The sequence below is a fragment of the Ornithorhynchus anatinus genome, chromosome 9, assembly GCF_004115215.2.
Source record: "Ornithorhynchus anatinus isolate Pmale09 chromosome 9, mOrnAna1.pri.v4, whole genome shotgun sequence".
NCBI classification, from domain to species: Eukaryota; Metazoa; Chordata; class Mammalia; order Monotremata; family Ornithorhynchidae; genus Ornithorhynchus; species Ornithorhynchus anatinus.
The window spans coordinates 57,985,946-58,012,370 of NC_041736.1; the positions used below are offsets into that span (position 1 = coordinate 57,985,946).

General features: G+C 53.7%; 1 protein-coding gene and 1 long non-coding RNA gene across 4 annotated transcripts in view; one reads left to right on the top strand and one right to left on the bottom strand.

The window, feature by feature from the left end:
* Window positions 1-7,517: 7,517 nt before the first annotated feature.
* LOC114814181 lies at window positions 7,518-11,441 on the bottom strand. Of its 2 annotated transcripts, none has more exons than XR_003761931.2 (3): window positions 11,111-11,441; window positions 8,826-8,933; window positions 7,518-7,806 (listed from the first exon to the last, which is right to left on the bottom strand). It is a non-coding gene; the product is annotated as an uncharacterized LOC114814181 (long non-coding RNA). The 2 variants fall into 2 exon arrangements; XR_003761932.2 differs by having other exon boundaries at window positions 7,518-8,138.
* A 2,531-nt stretch (window positions 11,442-13,972) lies between these two features.
* The window catches only part of PSME4 (proteasome activator subunit 4), a 96,323-nt gene continuing 83,870 nt past the window's right edge, over window positions 13,973-26,425 (top strand). Inside the window, exon 1 of one of the 2 annotated variants that reach the window (XM_029071624.2) lies at window positions 13,973-14,158. The gene's annotated coding sequence lies outside the window, so the exon portion shown is untranslated. Of the gene's footprint in view, window positions 14,159-19,238; window positions 19,426-26,425 lie in introns of those variants that run through there. The other variant, XM_039913146.1, reaches the window with a different exon arrangement.

Sequence of the window (26,425 nt, forward strand, 5' to 3'; positions counted from 1 at the left end):
AGGGATCTATTCTTCATCCCCGTTTTACAGATGATGTAACTGAGGCCCAGAGAAGTTTAGTGACTCACCCAGGAAATATTATTGATTGACTGCATTGGGAGACAGGACATAAACTGAGGCTGCAATGCCATTCAAAAAAAAAAAACAATCCTTACTGCAAAACTCACCGCAGGAGAGAACTAAAAAAATAAATAAATCTCAAAAAGACGCTGGGATGTCACAGAGCATCAGGTTATCACTTCATACTTTCCAGTCAGGCTCGGAAGCAGGATCGGTTCCCGCTAAATCGTCCGAGGAGACGAAGGAACGGGCTGCAGGCAAAGGGGCAGAAACCCGCTGGCAACACGTTCCATTCGGAAAGATGAAATTCAGCATGGAAAATATGAGCTGGAAATAATGGGTGGTCTATAAACAAGAGTGATACCTCTGCTCCAGAATAAAAAAAATGAAAAGACATGAACCGTGGAAAGAAATGGAGTAAGCCTGAAGGAAAATGCCGTAAAAATAACAGGAAACGTGATCATCCCAGAGTGGAGGCAGGAGGAGGGGTTGGAAGAAATGACACCTAAGAGGGCCAATTTTAGTATTGCTGTCAGGGAGCAGTGTGGCCCAGTGGACAGAGCCAGGGCCTGGGAGTCAGCAGGAACTGGGTTCTAGTCCTGGCTCCACCACTCGTCGGCTGTGTGTGACCTTGTGCAAGTCACCTCACTTCTCATGCCTCGGTTACCTCCTCTGTAAAACCGTGAGCCCCGTGTGGGACAGGGTCCGTGTCCAACCTGATTATCTTGTATCTACCCCAGCGCTTAGAACAGAGCCCGGCATATAGGAAGCGCTAAATGAATACCGTGAATAAAAAAGGGAAAGGCTTGGGGAGGCTTTGCCCAAGAGCGTCTAGACAAATAGCGACTGTGTTTGAATGTGACTTGGGTTTATAGCATCAGACTTCTCAGAAGAAAACAGAAGGTGCAGCTCCATATCGCAGTTCATCTGTGGCGACTTCTGGGAATTAACTTGTTTATGTCGAAGGAAATGAATATTTACTGTTGATAAAATAAACAATTGCTTAAGTCTCTAAGTAGCATGGGTCCTCGTGTTGAAAACGATCCTACGGGGTGTGGTAAGATGGGTCAGACTTCAAACCCGGAACTCAGGGAAGGTGAATCCTCCTGCCGGATAGGCCGGGAATTTGCTCTGACTACCGGCCGGTCACTTAACCTTTGTGCTTCTTAATTCGGTCATCTTTAGAAACGGGATGCCGCAAGCTCGACAGGGGCAGGGAACGTGCTTGCTGATTCTGTTGTATTGTACCCTTCCCAGTGCTTAGAACAGCACATGGTAAGCGCTCAATAAATACCACTGACGGATTGATTGATTGCTGCCCCACAAGCCGTCCGCTCCTTGAAGGCGGGGATCGAATTTGCCTCCTATAATAATAATAATGTTGGTATTTGTTAAGCACTTACTATGTGCAGAGCACTGTTCTAAGTCTGGGGGATACAAGGTGATCAGGTTGTCTCACATGGGGCTCACAGTTAATCCCCATTTTCCAGATGAGGTAACTGAGGCACAAGAAGTGAAGTGACTTGCCCACGGTCACACAGTTGACAAGCGGAAGAGTCGGAATGCGAACCCATGATCTCTGACTCCCAAGCCCGGGCTCGTTCTACTGAGCCACGCTGCTTCCCATATCCGCCCCAGTGTCTGGCACATAGCGAGTGATTAATAAATACCACAATCATTCTTATTTTTAATCCCGGAGAGCTTCCTGGAAGCAAGTTGTAGTTTAAAGAGTAAAAGCAAATCATTTGGGTGACCAAAGAGATGCTACCTAGAGATATTAAAATGTGAAATGAAACCCATTGTGCCCGATCAATTGTTTAGAAACTCAACCCTACGAAAAGCGAGTGCTAAAGACAATAGCGTAGCCTAGAACTGGTGGGAAATTGGTCCGAATTCATCGGAAGCGATTCTGATTATGTGGAGACCAAATAGCTCAAGTAAATACGATCGATTAAAATTAAAATCTGAATGAATGGCTGATGGCAGGGAGGACCCCACGATATGAAATTTGAACCATTTCATTTGTCAGATGCCGTGAAAACTGACAAGGCCAAACAAGCTGTGATAAGGGGTTTTGGTGAAAGACAAAAAATCAAGTGCTGGGGTAGATACAAGGCAATCAGGTTATCCCACGTGGGGCTCACAGACGTAATCCCCCTTTGACAGATGAGGTCACTGAGGCCCAGAGAAGTTGAGTGGCTTGTCCCGGGTCACACAGCTGACAAGCGGGGGAGCCGGGATTAGAACCCACGTCCTTGGACTCTCAAGCCCGGGCTCTTGCCACTTAGCCACGCTGCTTCTCTAAACCTTCACCTTGAAGCCCATTTCAGGTTATTGAACAATGATCGTTGTGGGCAGGAAACGTGTCTGCTAATTCTGTTGTTCTGACCTCTCCTAAGCTCTTAGTACAGTGCTCTGCACACAGTAAGCACTCAATACCGCTGATGGATTGACTAGAATTTATTGAGCAATTACTGTGTGGAGAGCACGGTACTAAACGCTTGAGAGAGGACAATTCAATAGAGTTGGTAGATAGGGAAATGGCATCAGATGTTTTTATGTTTTTTTTTTTTAAAAAAACACTTTAAGTCTTCTTGTCTCCCCCTGGCTCGGCTCCTTCTGCCGGTCCCCGGGCTCAGAAATGGAGCCCATATTCACGGAGACTGGGGAGGGAGGATGTAGGGGTTCGGAAGCAAAGCGGACACCCGGCAACACCGGTGCCCCCCTAACCAGAGACTTGAATTTCAGGCCAACCCTAAAAGACTTTTGGCAAAACTTTCCATATGATGTCACTGCTTCTTAAATTCCTTTAAAAAAAAAACCCAAAACAATCACACGAGCAATGCCGTCACCAGTTGACCTTCCAAAAACATTTGAAAGGACAAAGTTATTCTGCCTAATGAGATCCAGAATGAGTGAACTAAACACTCCGACTCTTTGGCCCGTTTCAGGAATTCTCTCTTGGGGGTGGTTCCTTTGCTGCCATTTGAATTTTGCCCCTTTGTGTTTCTGATGCAAAAGCCAGACCTTGGGAGAGGTTCGAAAGTCAGAAAACTGCTCACTGGATGGTCAACCGGTTCTAATCCCGGCTCTGCCGCTCGTCAGCTGTGTGACTTTGGGCAAGTCACTTGACTTCTCTGAGCTTCAGTTAACTCATCTGTAAAGCGGAGATTAAGATCGTGAGCCCTGTGTGGACCTAGGCCCTGTCCCTCATGATTAGCTCGTATCTACCCGAGGCACTTCAGCGTCGTAAGCACTTAAAAAATACCATAAAGAAATCCCTCCAAAATCTGGATAACGGTCCAAGTGGCACCAGTAAACAGACAGAGAATACCAAGCTGTTTGCAGCTGGTCTCTCCCCAGTGATTCTTTGTTTACCAGCATTTTGATAGAAAAATACTCCCTATCATAAATTCCCCGCCCTTCTCGTTCCCAACAGTCTTTTTCCCAAACTGTGACTGCTAAGTAGACCATCAAAGCATCTTTCATCCCTGATTTTAGAGAAAAGGTGAAAGGCAACGTAAACGAATTAGAAGAGGTAGTGTTCTTTGACAGAGGCTCTCAGGAAATAGAATTCATTTCAAACCGGAGGTGGAGGGCCTATTTCACCAGCCGTTTGAAGAATTCTGCATTCTTTAAAATAAACGGAATTTATTCCAGCTCCTCACATAATGTATGCCTCTGACATTTCACTCGACGGAAGTTTAAAAGCTACCGACGAGCTCGGATTCGAATGATTCAACTCTCTTAATTTATGATCAGACTCTTGCGGGATACGATGGGACCAAAGTGAAAATAGGGGTGATTATAGAAATACGAAACCGTATAATCCTTCTTGAAAATACCCTGGCAAAAAAACTCCAGGGTCCTCGAGGGTGAGCCCGAGATATTCATGCACCGACCGATATACGGGTACCTACCTATGAGACAGACACGTGGAGGCTGAGCTACCTGACGACTGAGCCCCACAGAGACATAGAGGTCAGTCGGTCGTATTTATTGAGTGCTTACTCTGTGCTGAGCACTGTACTAAGCGCTCGGGTGAGAACAATATGACAGAAGTGTTAGACTATTCCCTGCCCACAACGAGAACACAGTCTAGAGGTGCGTTTCCTAGCGATACAGACCTAGACTGTCAGCTTATTATGGGCAGGGAACGGGTCTACTAATTCTATTACATTGTACTCTCCCGAGTGTTTAGTACAGTGCTCCGCACATAGTAAGTGCTTGATACATATGATTGATCGATTATAGAGGAGCGGAGACCTGCTTTGCCTCTGCTGTTCTCCTTCCCCTGCCTCAATGGAAATAGCAGGGAAAAATTTAAAAAAGGGAAAGTCAGAAAGCAAATTATATTACCAAAAAAGCTAGGTCCACCTTTTCTGTGAGCAGCTTTTAAAAAGGGGAGAGAGAGAAGGATATACGAGTGCAAGTGGATGGCGAGAAGAACGAGAGTCAGAAAATAGTACTGCGATTAGAAATGCAACCATGTCACCACTGCACTGAAGAAAGACTTCCTCGTGGAAAGGGTGAGACAACATTCACTGTGGAAAACGAGGGTTAAGAAGATAGAATAGTAGTAGTATTTATTATGTGAATATTGTTATGGAAAGCACTGTACTGAACATGTCTTTTATAGTATTGTATTGTATTCTCCGAAGCAGCGTGGCTCAGTGGAAGGAGCTCGGGCTTGGGAGTCAGAGATCATGGGTTCGAATCCCGCCTCTGCCACTTGTCAGCTGTGTAACTGTGGGCAAGTCACTTTACTTCTCTGGGTCTCAGTTCCCTCATCTGTAAAATGGGGATGAAGAGTGTGAGCCTCACGGGGAGCAACCTGATCACCTTGTGTCTACCCCAGGGCTTAGAACAGTGCTCTGCACATAGTAAGCGCTTAACAAATACCAACGTTATTATTATTATTACTGTGCTCTGCACACTAAATGCTCGATAAATACGATCGACTGACTGACTGTACTAAACGCTGGAGAACAGTACACGAGTAATAATCAGGCAGAGTCCCTAGATCTGAAGGGAATCACATTCTAAGAATAAGGGAGGAGAGGTGGCGGAGTCATTGGTGATAAACACGGGTCCATATCTTGTCTTGTCTCACGCCTTCGAGTCGTCTCCGACCCAGAGCGACTCCAGGGACGCATCTCTCCCAGAACGCCCCACCTCCACCTACAATCGTTCTGGGAGTGGATCGGTAGAGTTTTCTCGGTAAAAATAAGGAAGGGATTGACCATCGCCTCTTTCCGCGCGGTAAATTTGAGGCTCCGCCGTCGACTCTCTCCCATGCCGCTGCTGCCCAGCACGGGGGAGTTTTGACTTGTAGCAGACGGCCTGCCGCTCGCTAGCCACTGGCCGAGTTAGGAATGGAACGGACAGGCCTCCGCTTGACTCTCCCTCCCGGAGCCGAGACGGGTAGAGGACTGGAAACTCTCCAGGTGCCACCCTGAGAGAGGAGTCCATATAGAGAAGCTGCGTGGCTCAGTGGAAAGAGCACGGGCTTTGGAGTCAGGGGTCATGGGTTCGAATCCCAGCTCTGCCACCTGTCAGCTGTGTGACTGTGGGCAAGTCACTTAAACTTCCCTGTGCCTCAGTTACCTCATCTGTAAAATGGGGATTAAGACCGTGAGCCCCACGTGGGACAACCTGATTCCCCTGTGTCTCCCCCAGCGCTTAGAACAGTGCTCTGCACATAGTAAGCGCTTAACAAATACCAACATCATTATTATTATTATTATCTTACGTACGATTTTACTTTCTCCTCTTCATCTCCCCACCTAGACTGAAAGCTGGAAGAAGAGATCGTATCTCCTGGTGCTAGTGTACTCTCTCAAGCACCTCATGTAGTCCTCAAGAACTGATGATGATGATGAATATGTAAGGAAAAGCGGGAAGCGGCGTGGCCCTAGCGGCTAAGGCGCGGTCCTGGGAGTCAGAAAGACCTGGGTTCTAATCCCGGCTCTGCCACTTGCCTGCTTTCTGACCTTGGGTGAGTCACTTCACTTCTCTACCCCTCGGTTCCCTCACCTGTAAAATGGGGATTAAGCGGGACTGTGTCCAACCCGATTAGCTCGTATCTACCCCAGCGCTTAGTACAGTACCTGGCACTCAGTAAACACTTAACAAATACCATTAAAAAAGAGGGAAAAATGAAATGGTGGAAATAACATAAAAGACAAGGAGCCATTGAAGTTTGCAAGATCACGAAGGGTGTGGACAGGGGGAATGCACAACTGTTGTTCACCGGATCCCATAATACCCAGATGAAAGAGTCCCCACTGAACAAAAGAAAGCTTGTTTTCACCCCTTGACTGGAATCTGTTACCACAAAAGCATTCCATAACCATAGAGCATGTGTTCCCACAGGAACTCAACAGGTTGAAAATATCAGTGAGTTCAGAAGAAGGTCAGGGATGTTAAAGCAGCGTGGAACACGGGGCTGGGAGCCAGAAGGACCTGGGTTCTAATCCCGCTCTACCACTTGACTGTTGTGTGACCCTGGACAAGTCACTTCACTTCTCTGGGCCTCAGTGACCTCATTTGGAAAATGGGGATTTAAAGCTACGAACCCCAAGTGGGACAGGGACTCTTTGTAACCTGATCGTTTTCTATCTACTCCCTCACTTAGTAAAGTGCCTGGCACACAGTAAGTGCTTAAAAAAAATGTCGTTAAAAAACAAAAAAAAACCCAAAAGAACAAAGAAACGGGAAAAACTGGAGCTGTATTAGATGTCTAGAACCCTGAGGGAGGATGTGGATGGAGGAAAACAATCATCCCAGGTTGCTTTAAGTGGGCTAGGGGATAACGAAGGGTTATTTTACTGAAAAGGGTGATAAGCCATTTTCCATCCCCATCAAAGACAGGAGAAAAACTCGCATAAATGACCCATGAAAGCAGGAGAGATTATGGCAAGAAGACCTCTCTGTAGGTCCGATTCTCTGAAAGGAAAGCAGACAAATAATAAATAAATAACAATGGTATTTATTAAGTCCTTACTCTGTGCCAAGCACTGTTCTAAGCAGTAGCTGGGGGTGGGGGAGGGGTGGATACAGGATAATCAGGTTGTCCCACATAGGGCTCACAGTCTTAATCCCCATTTTAGTAATAACGAGAAGAATAATAATGATGGCATTTGTTAAGCGCTTCCTATGTGCCGAGGACTGTTCTAAGCGCTGGAGTAGATACGAGGTCATGAGGGTGCCCGACGTGGGGCTCACAGTCTTAGTCCCCATTTTACAGATGAGGTAACTGAGGCACGGAGAGGTAAAGTGACTTGCCCAGAGTCACACAGTTGATCAGTGACGGAGCCGGGATTAGAACCCACGACCTCTGCCTCCCAAGCCCGGCCTCTTTCCGCTAAGGTCACCGAGACACAGAGAAGCGAAGCGACGTGCCCAAAGTCACACTGCTGACACGTGGCGGAGCCGAGATTAGAACCCATGACCTCTGACTCCCAAGCCCGGGCTCTTTCCACTGAGCCACGCCGCTTCTCGTATCCACGGATCAGTGTCCCCGTCTGATCTCAGCTCCCAGGTCCCAGGCTTGGGCTCGCTCCAGTAGGTCATACTGCGTCTCACTCTGTCTCTAGATCAGCCCGGAGAGGCATCCAGCCCAGGATTCATCGGTCAACTTGGCAAAAATAACATGGAGGCTTGTGCAAGAAGTCTGTTTCAAGGGCATCGGTGTCACAATAAGCAGAACCTGTTTTCTGGCTTGGGTCTCTTAGTGAGAATGGCCTGGAAGAAAGATTTAGGTCAGCAGCTTGAAAACCTTGGACTGTCAACAACCAGAAGGATTTTCTAAAAGCGGGAGGGAAGTAGGGATGGAGGAAGAAAAGGTTGAACACTTGAGTCAGCACAGGGATGGAAAATTAAAAACCAACAGGGAAAATGGAATTCATTTTAGTGATGTTTTCTCCAAATTGGGTATGTGATCGCTCTCTCTCATTTCTCTCACTCTCTGTCTCTGTCTTTCTCTCTCTCTCTTTCTTTTTTCATTTCCCTTGGCTCCGCTCCGGTCCAGTTCCCGTCCTGAAGTCTGTGTCTCCCCCAAAATTAGTCTGGAAAAGCTCAAAAGGTACAAAAGATACAAACTTCTACAGACAGTCCTGAAGCCAAGATCGAATACTAATTAAATAGCAATATTTATGAAGGACTACACGTTCACTAGAGAACAGCGGCGTGACCTATTGGAAAGAGTCAGTCTTTTTTATTCAGCGATTACCGTCCTAAGCCCTGGAGAGAGTATGATTCGACAATCAACAGACACATTCCCTGCCCACGAGGAGCTTCCAGTCTAGAGGACGAGCTTCCACGGGCCCTGCTGTGTGCCCTGGAACCAGTCATTTGATCGATCTATCGATCAATCGATCGTATTTATTTAATACGCTGCTTAAGCACTTGGGAGAGTTTAATACCAGAGAGTGGGTAGGCAGTCTCTGTCCGCAAGGAGCTTACAGCCTGAAGTCAACTTCTTTGTGCCTCAGTTTCCTCGTCGGTAAAATGGGGCCCGTGAACCCCAGGTGGGACAGGGACTGTGTCTGACCTGATCATCTTGCAGCTACCCCAGCGCTTAGGACGGTGCTTGAAAAATCACGTGTAATTGAAAATACCCCAAGTATTGTTATTGATATTATTTTAGAACTTAAAGAAAATACCTTTCGGGACTAGTGAATCATAAAAGGAAGAAAAGGGCCAAGCTCACGGAAGGTTAGAATCGTGGGGAAGGAGTCTATTGGATAAGAGAATCTACTTACTGATGGCACTTGAGATCAGTTAAGAAATGAGATGGCGATTTGCTAATTTGCTAGTAGTCAAAGAAGCCGAATGGAGATCTGAAGAGAGAACACGTTCATCTGACGATTCTAAAAGAAATAATGGGAGGAATGGGAGGAGCAGAGTAATTCTTTAAAATTCATGCTACAGCTGGAGTCTGAAGGACCACTTGAGAAAAAATTCCAAAATACCGTCTAAAAATATATCTCTGAAATGACAAAGATCCTTGAAACTTCTTTTTGAGTAGGCTTTGTTCTGGAACTATCTCATAGGGCAGGCAGAAAAAAACAACCCGAAGGACGTTTTTATCATAGCAGTTCTGGATTAGCTATAACATCATAAACCAGATTTGCCACCTAATACACGGACTTTATACTCAGTGGACTTTTTTATGGTATTTGTTAAGCACTTACTCTGTGCCAGGCCGGGGTAGATACAAGTTGGGCGGGTTGGACACAGTCCCTGTCCCACACAGGGCTCACGCTCTTAATCACCATTTTCCAGACGAGGGAACCGAGGCGCAGAGAAGTGAAGTGACTTGCCCGAGGTCACACAGCAGACAGATGGCGGAGCCGGGATTAGAACCCAGGTCCCTCTGACTCCCAGGCCCGGGCTCTGTCCACTAGGCCACGCTGCTTCCCTTTATATCGTCTGTGATAGATCGAATGATAGCGGGAGACCCAAAGAGCTGTTACGTGTTTAGTTGAAACCAAGTGACTAAAAGTGGTCGGGAAGGAGGGAGACGGAAAAAATGCTTAAGGGATGCTGTGAAACGGAACCGCGGAGAAGGAGGGAGGCGGGGTGTCAACTGCAGAAGGTACACTTTCCTAGAGTGATGTAATCGAGAAAGTGGATCGCAAAGTAAGTCAAAACGGGCGGTCTGTCGGGTTCTGCAGCAGTAAAAAAACGTCAGCACTGGAGGGAAAGAGGGGGGTCCACCTTTGTATACGGATGATGTGGTTCATTCACTCATTCATTCGTATTTGTTGTACTGTACTAAGCACTTGGGCGAGTACAGAATGATAACAGACACGTTCCCTGCCCACAACGAGCTTACGGTCTAGAGACCGTGGTGTACGGCTGTGGTCACACGTCCCATTTCTTTCTCTTCCCCTTTTCTCCCTCCTCTCACCCCACCTGCCCTAGACATACCAGGGGTTCCTAGAGGCTGGCTAAATATTCCGTTGAGAAGACCAAAATACGAAGTCAAATTTGGAAAACATTGTCCGCACACGGGGCTGAGGCAGGCAGAGAAGCAGCATTAGGCCACGCTACTACTACTACTTTCTTCAGCCATAAAATGGGGGTACAAAACACGCGAGAGACCTCTCTCTCTCCCTCCCTCTTAGATCGTGAACCTTCCGGGGCCCAAAGATTGCGCTGTGTCTGATCCGATGATCCGATGAGACCCAGTGTTTGGAACATAGTTTGTGTCTACGAAATACTACGATTAGGAAAGAGGTAAAAAAGATATACCTTCCACTCTTATCGTATTCCCTCAAGAATTTAGTACAGTGCCCCACATAGAGTAGGTGATCAATAAATACGATTGATTGAAGTGGAGAGAGCTCTAAGTTTGCAGTTAACCCATGGCTAAAGCAAGGGTCTGGGAGCCAGAGGATCTGGGTTCTAATCCCGGCTCCACCACTCGCCTGCTGTGTGTCCTTGGGCAAGTCTTCTGACTTTTCTGGGCCTCAGTTTCCTCAACTGTAAAATGGGGATTCAACACCCGTTCTCCCTCCTATTTAGATGGTGAGCCCCATGTGGGACAGGGACTTGTATCCACCTCATCACTCAGAAAAGCGCATGTCACATAGTAAGCGTCGAACAAAAGCATTTTAAAAAAACCTGCCTTCTTCCATTTCTTCCACTCGATGTTCAGCCTTTCAAAAATAAATGAATGAATAAATAAGAAGAGTAACAGTCATATCGCACGAGGGTAGCATGACCTAGTGGATTGAGCACGGGTCTGGGAGCCAGAGGGCCCTGGGTTCTAATCCCAGCTCCACCACGTGTCCGCCGTGGGGCCTCGGGGAAGTCACGTCACTTCTCTGTGCCTCAGTTACCGCACCTGTAAAATGGGGATAAAGAGGGCGAGCCCCACGTGGGACACGGACCGTGCCCGACCAGATTATCTTGCATCTACCCCAGGGCTTAGTACGGTGCCTGGAACATAGTAAGCGCTTTACATATACTATAAAAAAAATGGAGTGGGGAGACGGATAGAAGTAGGGTTCAAACACGATGGAAATGAACGTCAAGATACCTCGTGACAAGGTTCTCGTCACCCATGCTTGGAGCCTCTTACTTTTTGCAGGCCGCGAATCCAGTTCTGTTGCTTGTGGACCGTCAGCGATATCCGAAGAAAAACAACAAGAAAATATTACCTTCAAAGTATGAACCCGGAATGTTTCCGAGTCAGCGCTGCCAACTCTGTAGCTTCACCTGCTCAGACGCTGGCCCGATTCTTTCGTCTCAATCAAAACCTCTTGAACGACCTACGGAGCTTTTGCATTTGTGATGGTGGATGAAGGTCTGGGTGTCTAATTTTTTTTGGTGGGGGGGGGGTTTAATGTGCTGATGAGAACAGTGTATCGCGAAACCTAAATGCTTCTAGGAACAGGATAATTATTGTCTAATGGCAACGTTGTCTCACCCACTCACCAGCCCTCTGTGTCAGTGCAGGCAGGGGGTGGGGAAGGGAGAAAAGAAAAGCGGTAGAGACTCCGAGGGTAAATTGCCCGGGAGCGGCGGGGAAAAATCTGTTAGATGAAGGAGATGCCCTCGCCTCCGCCCTGCCAGATATTTTGGTTTTAGGCAGGGAAGAGGGGCCTGGGTCTCCCCTGGGGTCTATCAGAAGGGCACTCCCTCAAAAGGACACTATCATCATCATCATCTTCAGTGGTTTTTATTGAGTGCCTACGGTCAGCCGATCCTATTTATTGAGCATTTATCCGGGGCAGAACGCTGTACTAAGCGCTTGGGAGAGCACACTATAACGATAAACAGATATATCGCCTGCCCACAACGAGCTTACAGTCTAGAGTCTACTTTGAGCGGAACATTGAACTAAATGCTCGGGAGAGTACGACGAGAAGCGGCGTGGCCTGATGGAGAGAGCGCGGGTCTGAGAGTCAGGGGACCTCTGAGAGTCAGGGGACCCGTGTTCTAATCCCCGCTCTGCTCCTTTTCTGTGGTTTGGCCCCGGGCAAGTCACTTCACCTCTCTGAACCTCAGTTCCCTCATCTGTAAAATGGGAATTAAGACTGCGAGCCCCCTGTGGGGCATGGACCGGGTCCAACCCGACTAAAACAATATCGACGATACGACAGAGTTGGCAGACACGTTCCCCGCCCGTAACGAGTTTACAGTCTAGAGACGGTGCGTCTCCGAGATCGATCCATCCATCGATGGATGGGATTTATTGAGTACTTATTGGGTGCAGAGCACTGGACTAAGGGAAAGCGGCGAGGACGGTGCTCGGAGGGTGAGGAGGACGGAGGTTGGAGGATGGGGAGGATGGTGGGGAGGATGGTGGGGAAGGTGGTCTGGGGAGGGGGAGGATGGGGTGGAACGTGCTCTGAGGACAGTGCTCGGAGGACAGTGCTCGGAGGATGGGGAGGATGCTACTCTGAGGACGGAAAGGTCGGTGCTCTGAGAATGGGGAGGATGGTGCTCTGAGGATGGGGAGGATGCTACTCTGAGGACGGAAAGGTCGGTGCTCTGAGAATGGGGAGGATGGTGCTCTGAGGATGGGGAAGACGGCGCTCGGAGGATGGGGAGGACGGTGTGGATAGCGCTCTGGGGAGGGGGAGGAAAGTGCAGTGAGGAGGATGAAGACGGTGCTCTGAGGAGGGGGAAGAGGGTCCTCTGAGGAGGGGGAGGACGGTGCTCTGAGGAGGGGGAGGACGGTGCTCTGAGAGGGGGAAGATGGTCCTCTGAGGAGGGGGAGGATAGTGGTCAGAGGATGTTGCTCTGAGGCGAGGGGGAAAGTGAGGACAGTGCTCGGGGGGGAGGATGGTGCTCTGAGGAGGGGGAGGATGGTGGTCAGAGGAGGGGGGAAAGTGCTCTGAGGAGAGGGGAGATGTTGCTCTGAGGTGGGGGGAGATGTTCCTCTGAGGAAAGGGGAGATGTTGCTCTGAGGAGGAGGAGGAGGAGGACGGTGCTCTGAGGATGTTGCCCTGAGGAGGGGGCGGACGGAGCAGACGGTGCTCGGAGGCTGGGGGGGGGCGGTAGTCTGAAGAGGGAGAAGATGTTACTCTGAGGATGGGGAGGACAGTGAGGACAGTGCTCAGAGGAGGGGGAGGACAGGGCTCTGAGGAGAGGGAAGATGCTCTGAGGAGGGGGAGGACAGGGCTCTGAGGAGGGGGAAGATGTTCTGTGGAGGCGGAGGACAGTGCTCTGAGGGGGAGGATGTTCAGAGGAGGGAGGACAGTGCTCTGAGGAGGAGGGGGAGGACACTGGTCTGAGGAGGGGGAGGAGGGTGGTCTAGAGAAGGGGGGATGATGGTGCTCTGAGGAGGAGGAGGAGGAGGAGGAGAAGAGGGGGATAGTGCTCTGAGGGGGAGGAGGAGGAGGAGGACAGTGCTCTGAGGGGGGAAGGAAGATGGTCACAGGAGGGAGGACGGGGCTCTGAGGGAGGGAGGAGGACAAGGCTCTGACGGGGGGAGGAGGATGGTCAGAGGAGGGAGGACAGAGGCCTGTCACGGGGAGGATGGGGGTAGGCGGGGCGGCCTCCAGGGGGCGCGAGCGAGCGCCGAGGGAGCAGCGCCGCCCCCTCCCCCCCGCGGCCCCGCCCCCAGGCCCCGCCCCGGAAGTGACGCGCTCGGGGCGGGCGGAACCCTGGCGCTGCAGCGTCAGCGGGCGGGCCGGCAGCCGGGCGGCAGGACGGGCAGGACGGGCAGGGCGCGCGCGCGTGCGCGGGAGGCGGGGGGGGGGGGGGGCTTCGGCCGCCAACGAACCCCGGGGCCGCCAGCGCGCGTGCGCACGGGGCGGGGCCGGGAGGGGGCGGGGGGAGGGGAGCGGGGAGCGGGGGCAGGACCGGCCAGGGCAGGGCGGCCGTGGGGCCGGAGCGCAGCGCCCCAAGCAGCCCCGCAGCGGGACATGGAGTTGGCGGCGGCGGCGGCGGCGGCGGCGGCGGGCGGGGTCCCGGCCCCCCAGAAGGAGATCGTGTACAACCGGCTGCTGCCCTACGCGGCGCGTCTGGACGGCGAGGCCCAGCGCCTCCTCGCCCGCATCAAAGCCAACCTGGGCCGCGCCGTCCAGCTGCACGAGCTGTGGCCCGGAGGCCTCTTCTGGACACGGAAACTCTCCACGTAAGCCCGCCCCGCCCCGCCCCGCCCCGCCCACGGTGTGCGGAGCACTCTGCGGCACGCTCGGGACGGCACAATCGGGTCGTTGAGCCCCGGCCGATGGGGGGGGCCGGGGGGGGGGGGGGAGAGACCGGCCTGTGTCCGTCTCTGAGCTCATACTCTGTGCGGAGCGTTGTGCTGGACACTTGGGACGGCACAATTGAGGCGTTTAGCACCGGCTGATTGGGGTGGGGAGGGACCGGGAGCCGACCCCGGGAAGGGTCGAGGCCCCTGACCCGGCCTCTGCCCATCCCTGAGCTCTTACTGTGTGCGGAGCGCTGTGCTGGACACTTGGGACGGCACAGTAGGGTCGTTCAGGACCGGCCGATTGGGGTAGGGAGAGGCCGGGAGGCGACCCCGGGAAAGGGTCGAGGTCCCTGACCCGGCCTCTGTCCATCCCTGAGCTCTTACTGGGCGTGGAGCACCGTGCTGGACACTTGGGAGAGCACCTTAGAGTCGTTCGGCACCAGCTAAATTCATTCAGGAGTATTTATTGAGCGCTTACTGTGTGCAGAGCACTGGACTAAGCGCTTGGAATGGACAGTTGGGCAACAGATAGAGACCATCCCTGCCCGTTGATGGGCTCACAGTCCAATCGACGGGGTGGGGAGAGCCTGGGAGGCTCCAGGCCCCCAAACCCGGCCCCCGTCCCACCCGGAGCTCTTACTCTGTGCGGACCACCGTGCTGGACGCTTGGGACGGCACAGTAGGGTCGTTCAGCACCGGCCAAATGGGGTGGGGAGAGACCGGGGGACAACCCCGGGAAGGGTCCGTCCCCCAGACCCGGCCCCCGGCCCTGCTTGAGCTCTCACTGGGCGCGGAGCGCTGCCCGTTGTGGGGTAGGGATTGTCTCTCTCGGTTGCCGAACGGTACTGTCCCAGCGCTTAGAACAGCGCTCCGCACACAGCGCTCAGTAAATCCGATTGAATGAAGGCTGGGCACTCGGGCAGCACAGTAGGATCCTTGAGCCCCGGCTAAGTGGGGTGGGGAGAGGCCCCAGACCCGGCCTCTGTCCGTCCCCGCGCTCTTACTGTGTGCAGAGCGCTGTGCTGGGAACTGGGGAAAGTACGGAAGAGTTGTTCAGCACCATCTATAAGCTAGTCCCGGGTGGGGATGGGGTCCGTTTATTGCTCTGTTGGACTCGCCCGAGCGCTTAGTCCAGGGCTGTGCCCGCAGGGAGGACTCGGTAGATCCCACTCGTTATCATTGTAGTCTCCCAAGCGCTTAGTCCAGTGCTCCGCACACAGGGAGGACTCAGTAGATCCGCCTGGTTATCGTTGTAGTCTCCCAAGCGCTTAGTCCAGTGCTCCGCACACAGGGAGGACTCAGTAGATCCGCCTGGTTATCGTTGTAGTCTCCCAAGCGCTTAGTCCAGTGCTCCACACACAGGGAGGACTCAGTAGATCCGCCTGGTTATCATTGTAGTCTCCCAAGCGCCTAGTCCAGTGCTCCGCACACAGGGAGGACTCAGTAGATCCGCCTGGTTATCGTTGTAGTCTCCCAAGCGCCTAGTCCAGTGCTCCGCACACAGGGAGGACTCAGTAGATCCGCCTGGTTATCGTTGTAGTCTCCCAAGCGCTTAGTCCAGTGCTCCGCACACAGGGAGGACTCAGTAGATCCGCCTGGTTATCGTTGTAGTCTCCCAAGCGTCTAGTCCAGTGCTCCGCACACAGGGAGGACTCAGTAGATCCACCTGGTTATCGTTGTAGTCTCCCAAGCGCTTAGTCCAGTGCTCCGCACACAGGGAGGACTCAGTAGATCCGCCTGGTTATCGCTGTAGTCTCCCAAGCGCTTAGTCCAGTGCTCCGCACACAGGGAGGACTCAGTAGATCCGCCTGGTTATCGTTGTAGTCTCCCAAGCGCTTAGTCCAGTGCTCCGCACACAGGAAGCACTCGATAAATGCCGTCGACGGATGTCGCGCCCACACGCAGCGAGCGCCGTCGATCGACCCCGGCTGCCCGGGAGCTTCCGACCCGGCGGGGTGGCGGGGGCCGAAATAAAAGTACAGGCAGGGAGAGCCTCGGAAAGCCCCCGCTCTTCTCCCCGAATCTTCCTTGCGAGCCTTTGGATCTCTCCCCGGCCCCTCCCTGTCAGGGCCCAGGAGCTGCCTCTTCACCGGCCCCCCCGAGAGTTGCGGGGTAGGACTTGAAGAAAATTTGGTCCCCTCTTCCGGGGAGGCCTCCGATACGACGGGGTTCGGAGTGGGATTAGCGCCGCACCTAACTTTTGGGGAAGGGGGCCGATTTCCCTCGGCCGGACCCCGGAGGGCTGGAGGCCGGAGGCGGCGCCGGGGCCGCCGGGATGGGCAGGACGAGCCTTTCGAATCAAAATTTCGGCCGCTCCTCTCCTTGGTGGGGGCGGAGGTAAGGGCTAAGGTCAAACATCCTCTCCCCCACCACCCCCCCCCCCCCCGGGCCCCGGAGCCCCCCGGGTCTACTTTGGGAGACGTCGCAGGGAGCGAGCGCACGGGGCGGTTGGCGTGACGTCTTCTGGCCGAGTAACGGGCCGGGGTCGTTACGCCCGGCCAGCCTCTCGGGCGTTTCAAAAATGACCGACCAACCGTTTCAGCGAGCAGCTGCCCCGAGAGCTTTCGGGAACCCGAAATACAGCCGCCGGTCTCTGGTCCGGAAACGATTACCGGCGTGTCGGCTTTTCGCGCCGGGTTGCCTTTAAAAAGCCGGCGGGAGCCCGGGAGGACTCAGAAGGTGGGGGGAAGACGGCGTTTTTTGTTGGGAGGGCACCTTTTCTGTGCCCAAGTCAACTTGTTTTGCCTCCTCCCCGGCCCCGAACAAACTTTGCACGCCCAGAAAGAGCGTGTCCGTCTTACTCGTTTACCTTACTCATCCCGGGGTTTGTTTATCGTCGGGGCGCCTCTCGGCGTGACGTCGGCCCCCTACTAGGGTACGGGTGAGGAAACTCACCGGTGAATCAGTCCCTTGGATGGTGTTTACCAAAAGTTGGCCGGAGGAAGCACGGCGTGACTCAGGATTTTACCCTGTAACTCTCACCTCTAAATTGGGCGTTCCGATCGAGTTCTGGGGGCTGGTCTCTGCTGGTATTCGGAAGGCTCGGCGAGCTGGACTTTGATCTTCTGGGTGCTTATTTGGGGAACAGGAGCTGCTTCATTTAAAGACGGACCCAAAAAAGCAAACCCCCCCTCCCCAGATTCCCTTACAAAAGCCGTAGGAAACGGCAGGTAAAACCTGCCCCCTCTTTGCTAGAGTGTATTGCCCCGTCGCGGCCCGGGGCCCGACTCTTTATGATTTATTTCAAAGGCGGCAATTTCAACAGAAATCACTTCTGGTTTGAGTTTTTAAATCCATTTTCAAGCTGTCCCCCCGGGGATGTGATCGCTGCAAGCCAAACAGAGAACACCCCTGACCGTTACACTCGTCAGTCTGGAAGCTGGTGTCGTACTGAGTGATTTTTTTTTTTACAAGGACAACAGCTTTTTAAATCGATGAACAACCTTCTGGTGTTTGGTTTTCTGTCTGCGGCGAGGCGGTTTGTTGCACACGGACGCTCGTAACTCTCCGAGTCCCCCAAAGATTTCTCTCGATCGCGGGTGTGAAAATTGGCCCTCGACCGGGGAGTCGTTTTGTTTTCGCGCGGCCGCCGCCGGCTCCGTAAGGCTAGGTGGAGCCGAAGGTCTTACTTTGGAGGCCGCCGTTATGTAGTGAAACGGGAGTGCGTTTAGATGCCATCCTTCCCAAGAATGTGTTGACCGGCCGTGCGATCGTGTCTTGTTTACGGGGACACGCCCTCACTACCTAGAATTTGGTTGGGGAGCGGGGCAGGCTGACTCTCCTGATTGCACGGTGGGACATTTTGAACTCGACCGGAGACGGTGTGATCCGGGGCGTTGTTTTTTTCCCCCCCCCAGCCATCTGCCAAGTCAGACCGTTTTACGCTGGTGCGTGTTGTTTTTATCCTCGGTGCAGGGCACGTGTGCTGATCTTGCCGGAACGTGGAGCCGTTGGGATTTCTCGACTGGGGAGGGGGGTGGGGGGGAGGTGGGGATGGGGCGCGCGCGCGGGCCAGTTGACTGTCCCCCAACTGTTTTCTTTCTAAATCTGTCCGTCAGCTTGGGGACTCGGAGGCGAGGCTCGTGTTTGTGGATAGTCTTGCCTGAACATTGGGTCTCATTTCTCCTGCCAGCACCGCCTGTGAGCGTTTCCACGTCCGTCTCCCCCGTCGGCGTGTAGTACGCTGCTGTGGACGGGGAGGATGCTTTCTGCGTCCCTCGTTCTTCCCAAGTGCTGAGCGCAGGGCATCCGGTAGCCGCTCCCTAAATACCGTTCCTCCTCCTACTTCGCCTCTCCAGTGTTCCCTTGCCCTGTTCCCGTTTTTCCTCCAAGCGCTGGATCCCTCTCCCAGCCCCAGCGCCTTCCTTTCCGGCGCTTTCTCGTCTCAGAACATTTCCCGCCTATCTCTTATCCGTCCCGCACCCCTCCCTTTGCCTTGACTTCTCCTCTTCCAGGCCGAGGTCCCCGAAAAAATCGGGGGCTCCCCCCTCAAGACTGTAAGCTCACTGTAGCCAGGGGGTGTGTCTGCTGTGCTCTGTTCTCCCCAGCGCTTAGTACGGTGCTCGGCACGTAGTAAGCGCCTAACAGATCGCCTCATTAATAATGATGTTGGTATTTGTTAAGCGCTTACTATGTGCAGAGCACCGTTCTAAGCGCTGGGGCAGATACAGGGTCATCGGGTCGTCCCCCGTGAGGCTCACAGTTAATCCCCATTTTCCAGATGAGGTCACTGAGGCCCAGAGAAGTGAAGTGACTCGCCCACAGTCACACAGCTGACGTGGCAGAGCCGGGATTCGAACCCATGACCTCTGACTCCCAAGCCCGGGCTCTTTCCACTGAGCCACGCTGCTTCTCGTGTTGTCATTATTACCCAGGCAGTGCTCGGTAAATGCCATTGTTTGCTGGCTTTCAATTCCGTCTTCATTTTGACCTCGCTTCGGGGGCCCCAGTGCTTGTAGAAGCGCTTGTAGAAGCGTTTAGTGATTCGACCTCTGGGTGCCCATCGTGTAGCAAACGTCGTATACCGCGAACTCAGGTACCCCTGAGTCTGCCCGAGGTCAGCCTGGCTACGGGACTGGAATCTGGGCTATTTTAGAGAATTACATTTTTCTATTTGTATCCTCTCTCCTGGTCTCCCTGGGGACAGCATCCGTCCACGGAGCGCTTGCGTTTATCGCAATTCAGCTCCGGTTTCAAAGAATCACGTATGTTTTTTTTTTTTCCCCCCCATGGCCCTCGTTAAGCATTTGCTACCTGCCAGGCACCGTTACTAAGCGTTGGGGCGGATAGAAGATAATCAGGTTGGACACGGTCCCTGTCCCACGTGGGGCTCGCAGTCTAAGTCGGAGGGCGGGGGATTGAATCTCCGTTTTACAGATGAGGACACTGAGGTACAGAGAAGTGAAGTGACCTGCCCAGGGTCACACGGCGGGTAGGCGGCTCAGCCGGGCTATGGACCCGGGGCCCTCCGACTCCCGGGCCCTCGCTCTTTCCGCTAGGGTTAGGCGGCTTCCCTGCGTCGGATCGTATACGTTGTTGCGTCGTACACGTTGTTACGTGTAATCGTGTGTGATGGCCCGTGATCCCATCGGCCTCGCCTTGTGTGTTTCTGGAGTGTCGTGGGTGCGGGTCCGGGTTTCAGTTTTAGATGGTAAACTTCCTGGAGGGACTGTGTCCTTTCCCCAAACTCCCCGCAGCGCCTAGGGTGCCGGTCGCCTCACCCGACTCCCGAAGACTGCACCTCGGGTCGGGACGTTGTCGATCGGCTCCCGATCTTCTCCGGGGAATAACATTTTGATGTCAAGGTCTGATCCTGTATTAATAATGATGATGATGTTGGTATTTGTTGGGCGCTTAGTATGTGCCGAGCACCGTTCTAAGCGCTGGGGTAGATAGAGGGTCATCAGGTTGTCCCACGTGAGGCTCACAGTCTTCAGATGAGGTCACTGAGGCCCAGAGAAGTGAAGTGACTCGCCCACAGTCCCACAGCTGACAAGTGGCAGAGTCGGGATTCCAACCCGTGACCTCTGACTCCCAAGCCCGGGCTCTTTCCACCGAGCCACACTACCGGTATCGCCCAGGCCTGTGCCATTTTCCAACAGAACCCCGGCTCCGCTGCTTGTACGTCCACGAGTGGAGTCGGAGAGGTTCCGCGGTAGGGTGCCCGACCCCGTGCTTGATCAGACCCCGGCTCGCCAACCCCTCCTCCTTCCAGCGAGTCTCCTCTCCCCTCCCGCGTCCACCCCTCCGTGTCTCGGGTCCCCCCCCGCCACCGTGGCTCTCCGACCCGTCTCCCCGCAGATCCCCTGCTCTCCTTTCCGACCGTCCGGTGCCCTCCCACCCGATCTAGCATCGCGCAAACCAGCGCGTCGCCCGCTCGGCCCGGGCTCAATTTTTAGCAACGTCAGGCCGGCCTCCTCACCTGGAAACCACTTCCATCGCGGTCCCGCGTGCCGGCAGAGCTCAGGCGGCCCCTAAATGCCGCTAGGGCGGCAGGGGTCTCTGGATCCCTTGGGGGCGCGTGCCCGGGCCTTCCCCCTTCCCCTCATCAGCGTGACCCCCACCCCCCCGGCCGGCCGACCCCCAGCGGCTCCCGCCTCGAGAGCCCCTCCGGGAGAACACGATGACGCCAAGGACACAAGAGTGCCGGTCACGAGGCCGGCCGCTGTCCTATATATAGTCCGTCTGGGACGTCAAGTGGCCGACAGCGGGGATCGGGTACAGGTCTGGCTTATTTTCCAAGGGTTCTCTCCGGGCAGAGGTAGCCTGGACTTCCCAAAAACTCGGTTGGCAGGTAGGGGCGAGGCGAGGCCTGGCTTCGCCCGCCTCTCGGGGGGTCACCCTGGAGGGTTCGGCGAGGCTTCGAGAAAGCCGGAGCCCTTCCGGGTAGTGGCCCCAAGTGGGTAGAGCGGCGGTTGATGTTTATCATAGCGCTCCTTAGGCTCCCAGCACCGTGCTAAGTGCCGGGGTAGATGCGGGATCATCCGACTGGACGGACTCCCCGACCCCCAAGGGAAAATCTTTATTTCACAGATGGGGAAACCGAGGCACAGGGCACCCTCTAGACCGTAAGATCGTCGTGGGCGGGGAATATGTCTTATATTGTTATACCGTATTCATTCATTCGGCAGTATTTATTGAGTGCTTACTTTGTGCGGAGCACTGTACTAAGCGCTTGGAATGTACAAATCGGCAACGGATAGAGACGGTCCCTGCCCGTTGACGGGCTTATAGTCTCATTGGGGGAGACGGGCAGACAAAAACAGTAGCGATAAATAGAATCAAGGGGATGTACGTCTCATTAAAACAGCAGCAATAAATAGAATCAAGGTGATGTACATCTCATTAACAAAATAAATAGGGTGATTAAAAATATATACAATTGAGCGGACGAGCACAGTGCGGAGGGGAGGGGAAGGGAGGGGGGAGGAGCAGAGGGAAGCGGGGGGAAAAGGGGGCTTAGCTGCGGGGAGGTGAAGGGGGGTTAGAGGGGCAGCAGTGGGAGAAGAGGGAAAAAGGGGAAGCTCAGTCCGGGAAGGCCTCTTGGAGGAGGTGAGCTCTAAGTAGGGCTTTAAGCTCAGTAGAGCGCTCTGCAGGGTGCTCAGAAGCCCACCACCTTTTTCAGTGCAAAATGGGCCCTGCGCTGCTTTTTTGCCAGGGGGTACTAACTTTAAGAGTGAATCCCGGCTCCCGTGTGAATGTAAAAGCCAGCTCAGTCGTGTAGGTCGGTGTCCAAGCCCCAGTACGTTTCGAAGTAGCCGAGGTAAGGGTAGTCTGGGAAGACCTTCTGGAGGAGTCTTGGGCAGAACTTGAGGGCTAGCCTCCCCCTCAGGGCTCTAAGCTCCATATGGGCAGGGAACGCGTCTCTTCTGTTGCATTGTACTCTCCTGAACGCTAAGTGCAGTGCTTTGCATGTAGGAAGTGCTCGCTGAATGCCACTGTTTGATCGATAGGGCTAAAATCTGTTAGGCGGGAAGCGGAAGGGCACTCGGAGCCAGGCAGTGGCCGGCGTGTTGACTCGCAGAGACCGAAAGAGGAGTTGGATCGGAACGACACTGGAAGAGAATGGTCTTCGCCGTTGCCCCGAAAAGGGAGCTGGGGAGCGAGACGGAGAGGGAGTCGGACCTTGCTAGGGCCGGAAGCGAAACGGTCCGCAGCTGAGTCAGCCCGGCCCGGGACATTTAATTCGATTTAACTCCCTCGGGTTGAATCGGAGCCAGCTCTAGGAGGGAAGGGACCCTGTAGTTCTTCCAGAAACGAGTTATGTCCACATGGACTTCAGAACCTTGCGTCACGCGAGGCGGCCGGTCCGGCAGCCGTGAGCGAAGCGGGCCGTCCTCGGGTCTGGGACGTGGGGGACCGCCCGGGCCCCATTTCCCGAAAGCCTCCGCCGGAGTAGTGGATTCTAAAGCTAGCATCTCTTCACGTGTCTGTCGACCGGGTGTTTCTGGGTGACTTTTTAATCTCTGGTTTTCAGCCCAGTCTGGTGGAGTTTTTTTGTTTTTGAAAAGTACCCAAGGCCCTCTAACCCCACCTCCCCCCGGCTCGCCACCGTCGGGTGTAACTTCAAAATGTTCAACATTCCCTCTGCCGTTTTCCTGGCCATCTGTCCTGGTCAGTAAGGAACTTCACAGGTTTCATCTAGAACAGCCGTCCGCCTAACGAATCGTCGAAGAAACGGGAGGTTCAGAATAAGCCGGTCCGGGGTGAACCCGGAGATCCAGGTGCCGGGGAAGGGTCCCGGCCGACTGCAGACGTCTCGGCCCTTGACGGGAGAAAAGAAAGGCAGAAGGGTCGGGGGCGAGGGTCCAGGACCCCTGCTGCGGTGAAGGGCCGGCCCAGAGCGGGCCAGGCCTCCCGGAGCGGTAGATTGTGGGCAGTTCCATCCGGGGTCCCCGCTTTCCCGTCTGGAATAGGAGAGACGGCAGAGGGGAAGCGCTGGGACTCGGGAACGGGGGACACCCAGCTCCCGGTCCCCATGGGACTCGCAATCTAAGTGGGAGGAAGAACAGGTATATTGAATCCCCCTTTCACAGATGAGGGAACTGAGGCCCAGAGAAATGAAATGAGTCGCCCAAGGTCACACAGCAGGCCAATGACGGAGCCGGGATTAGAACCCGGTTCCTCTGATTTGCAGCCCCGGGCTCTTCCCATCAGGCCACACGGCCTCTCACGCTGCTCGGTTCAGGGCTCGGCACCCAGTAAACGCTTAACAAATGCCACTGATGCGTTGATTGATTGATTGATTGATTGAGAATTGGCAGAGACTCAGGTTGGAGGGGACAGCCTGGGGCATCTTTGTGTCTGGAGCGGGCAGGCTCTTAACCCGACCCATCGGGTGGGCGTCTGAAAACTCCAGTTAGACAGGAAGCTCGTCTCTTTCTAGTCCCCAGAGGGAGAAGGAAAGTGAGTCAGTGCGATTGGGTGGGGGCGATCCGTCAGTTTCGCCAGCGTCCGTCGAGCACCTACCTGCCCCGGGCCGAGTACCGGCCCAAAGAAGCGGAGGGCACAATCGCCGCCCGTCGCGTCAGAAGGACAACGGGAGAAGGGAAGGAAAAAACAGCTTAGGATCCGGACCCTCTCCCCTTCCTCTCCTTCCTGCTCTCCCGGTCCCTTTGCTCAGCAACCGCACGGAAGCGAGACTCTCCCTTGGCCCAACTTGGGTCTCCCTTCTCTCCCTGCTCCCGACGTCTCTCTTTCCTGGCCCTTTGCCATTTTCCTTTCCACCTGGACCCCTTCCCGGAGTCCTCTGGGTACCACGTGACCCTGGTCTTTTCGGGGCGGACAGCAGACATCTCCTTTCCGAGGCCCCGTCAAGATCTTTCTCCCCGCCCGGGCTAGGGGTTCTGGGCTGGGTGTCCTCACCTTTTCCCCCCTCCGCACCGCGATCCACCCCTCCGGCCTTTAGACTCCCTCTCCAGTTGGTACTTCTTCGGGTTTCGCTTGGGGATTGTCTTTGGCCGAGACGAGCGGCGTGTCCTAAAGAATGCCTGTCTTCCCCTCTAGACTGTAAGTTCGTGGTGGGCAGGGAACGTGACTCTCCTATTGTTGTATTTTCTTCTCCTAAGCGCTTAGTAAAGAGCTGTGCACGCAGTAAACGCTCAATAAATTCAACTGGCTGGCTGACAGAGGACGCACACAGTTTAGAGGAAAAACACCCACTTCCGAGACTGACGGCCTCGCCTGCCCACGCTCGGTCTCCCGAGGCTTGCGGGGGCCGACACTGAGCCCCATAATAATAATAATAATACTAATAATACTAATAATAATTGTGGTATTTAAGCGCTTACAGGGTCAAGAACTGTGCTGAGCGCTGGGGTCAGTACAAGGTCATCGGGTCCCACGTTGGTCTCGCAGGCCGAGTTGGAGGGAGAACAGCGATGGAATCCCTATTTTGCCGATGAGGGGACTGAGGCCTAGAGACGCAGAGTGACCGGCCCGACGTCGCGCAGCAAACGAATGCCGGAGCTGGGATTAGAACCCAGGTCCTCTGTCTCCGGGGTCCGGCCTCTCTCCGCTAGCCACGTTCCTTCTCATGTACTGCGACCAACTTGTCTCTACCCCAGTGTTTGGAACAACGTTTGACCCATAGTAGATGCTTAACAAATGCCATAAAAAAAGTGGTGTTGGGATCTGGAGCTCGGCCATCGTTCCTGCTCCAAATTAATGATGACTGGTTATTGCCTTGGAGCAGAGAGAGATTTTTTTCTGCATTTGTCCAATGACAAGAGAGCTCCCTACTTCCACGGGAAGCAGCGTGGCGTAATGGATAGAGCCCGGGCCTGGGAGTCAGAAGGTCGTGGGTTTTAATCCCGGCTCCACCACTTATCTGCTCAGTGGCCTTGGACAAGTCACTTCATTTCTCTGTGCCTCCGTTCCCTCATCTGTAAAAATGGGGATTAAGACTCTGAGCCCCTTGCCGGACAGGGACTGTGTCCAACCCGATTTATATGTATCCTCCCCAGTGCTTAGCACAGTGACTGGCATATAGTAAGCGCTTAACAAATACCACAGTTATTACTATTATTATTACTCCACCTCTCACCTCTTTACGCTTGAGCTCCAAAGTGGGTGATTCGTTTAAATGTTATTTGGAGTAAATAACAGTCCATGTCAATCAGAGATTTAGTTTTAAAAACTCTCCAATGATTTTGGGTTGGCAGTTGCTTATTTTTAGGAAGGGACAGATGGGTAGCACAAATTCTTACCCGGCCGTTTGGGGTTTTTTTAGGCTTTTGTTTCTCCCCGCGGAACCGCCGACTCGATTTTTACCTTCGGTGAATGGAGTCGCTTTCCGAACGTTTTCTTATCGACAGAAGCCCCACCCTTAATAACGGCACTAAACGTTTTTAGACCCACTGGCCCGTGCGGGGCCAAAATGTCGGGATCCCATGTGGGAAAAGGGGAATATTTTGCGACCCGAATGAAGGCGATCAAGTGGGCAGACACGCAGGACGGTGACCGGTCCCCTTCCCTCCAGGTGTCTCTGGGTCAGCCCTTGCCCAAACTTCGTGCCTGTGGTCTGGCGCTGCATCACTGGGGAGAGGTTGGGTGCTGTTTACCATGGCCAAGAATGGGGGCAGAAACGATTTCTGCAGAAACGTGGGCTCTGGGAATTGGGAACGAGACAGCGGCGGGCGGCCTCCTGCCTCAGACGTCCGCAGGCAGGCTCCCTTCTGGCGATCGTTTCCTTCAGAAGCTTCTCCACATCCAGTGGGCTGGGGACAGTCATTCAGCTAAAAGACGCCTTGCCGTATCCAGCCAACAGGGAGATGTGCGCTTTTGCATCCGGGTTTTGAAAGATCTTAAAAATCGCCTCCCAACTCGTGAAGAACTCAGCTACAAGACAGCTTCGTTCAGTTGTGTTTGTCGAGCGCTTACTGTGTGCAGAGCACTTTGCTAAGCGCTTGGGAGAGTACAGTGTAACAGTAAACAGACACATTCCCACAGTGAACTTGCGGTGTCGAGAAGACAGTGGTATTTGTGCGTCCAGGGTGTCGAAGGTCTTAAAATTGTTATCCTGAGGAGGGAGAACTTTTTGGAACGCCTCTTCAGCAGCGAAATGGTTATCATCAGAAGCAGCGTGGCCTAGTGGAAAGAGCGTCACCCTGGAAGTCAGAGGATGTGGGTTCTAATCCCGGCTCTGCCCCTTGTCTGCCGTGACCGTGGGCAAATCACTTCACTTCTCTGGGCCTCAGTTCCCTC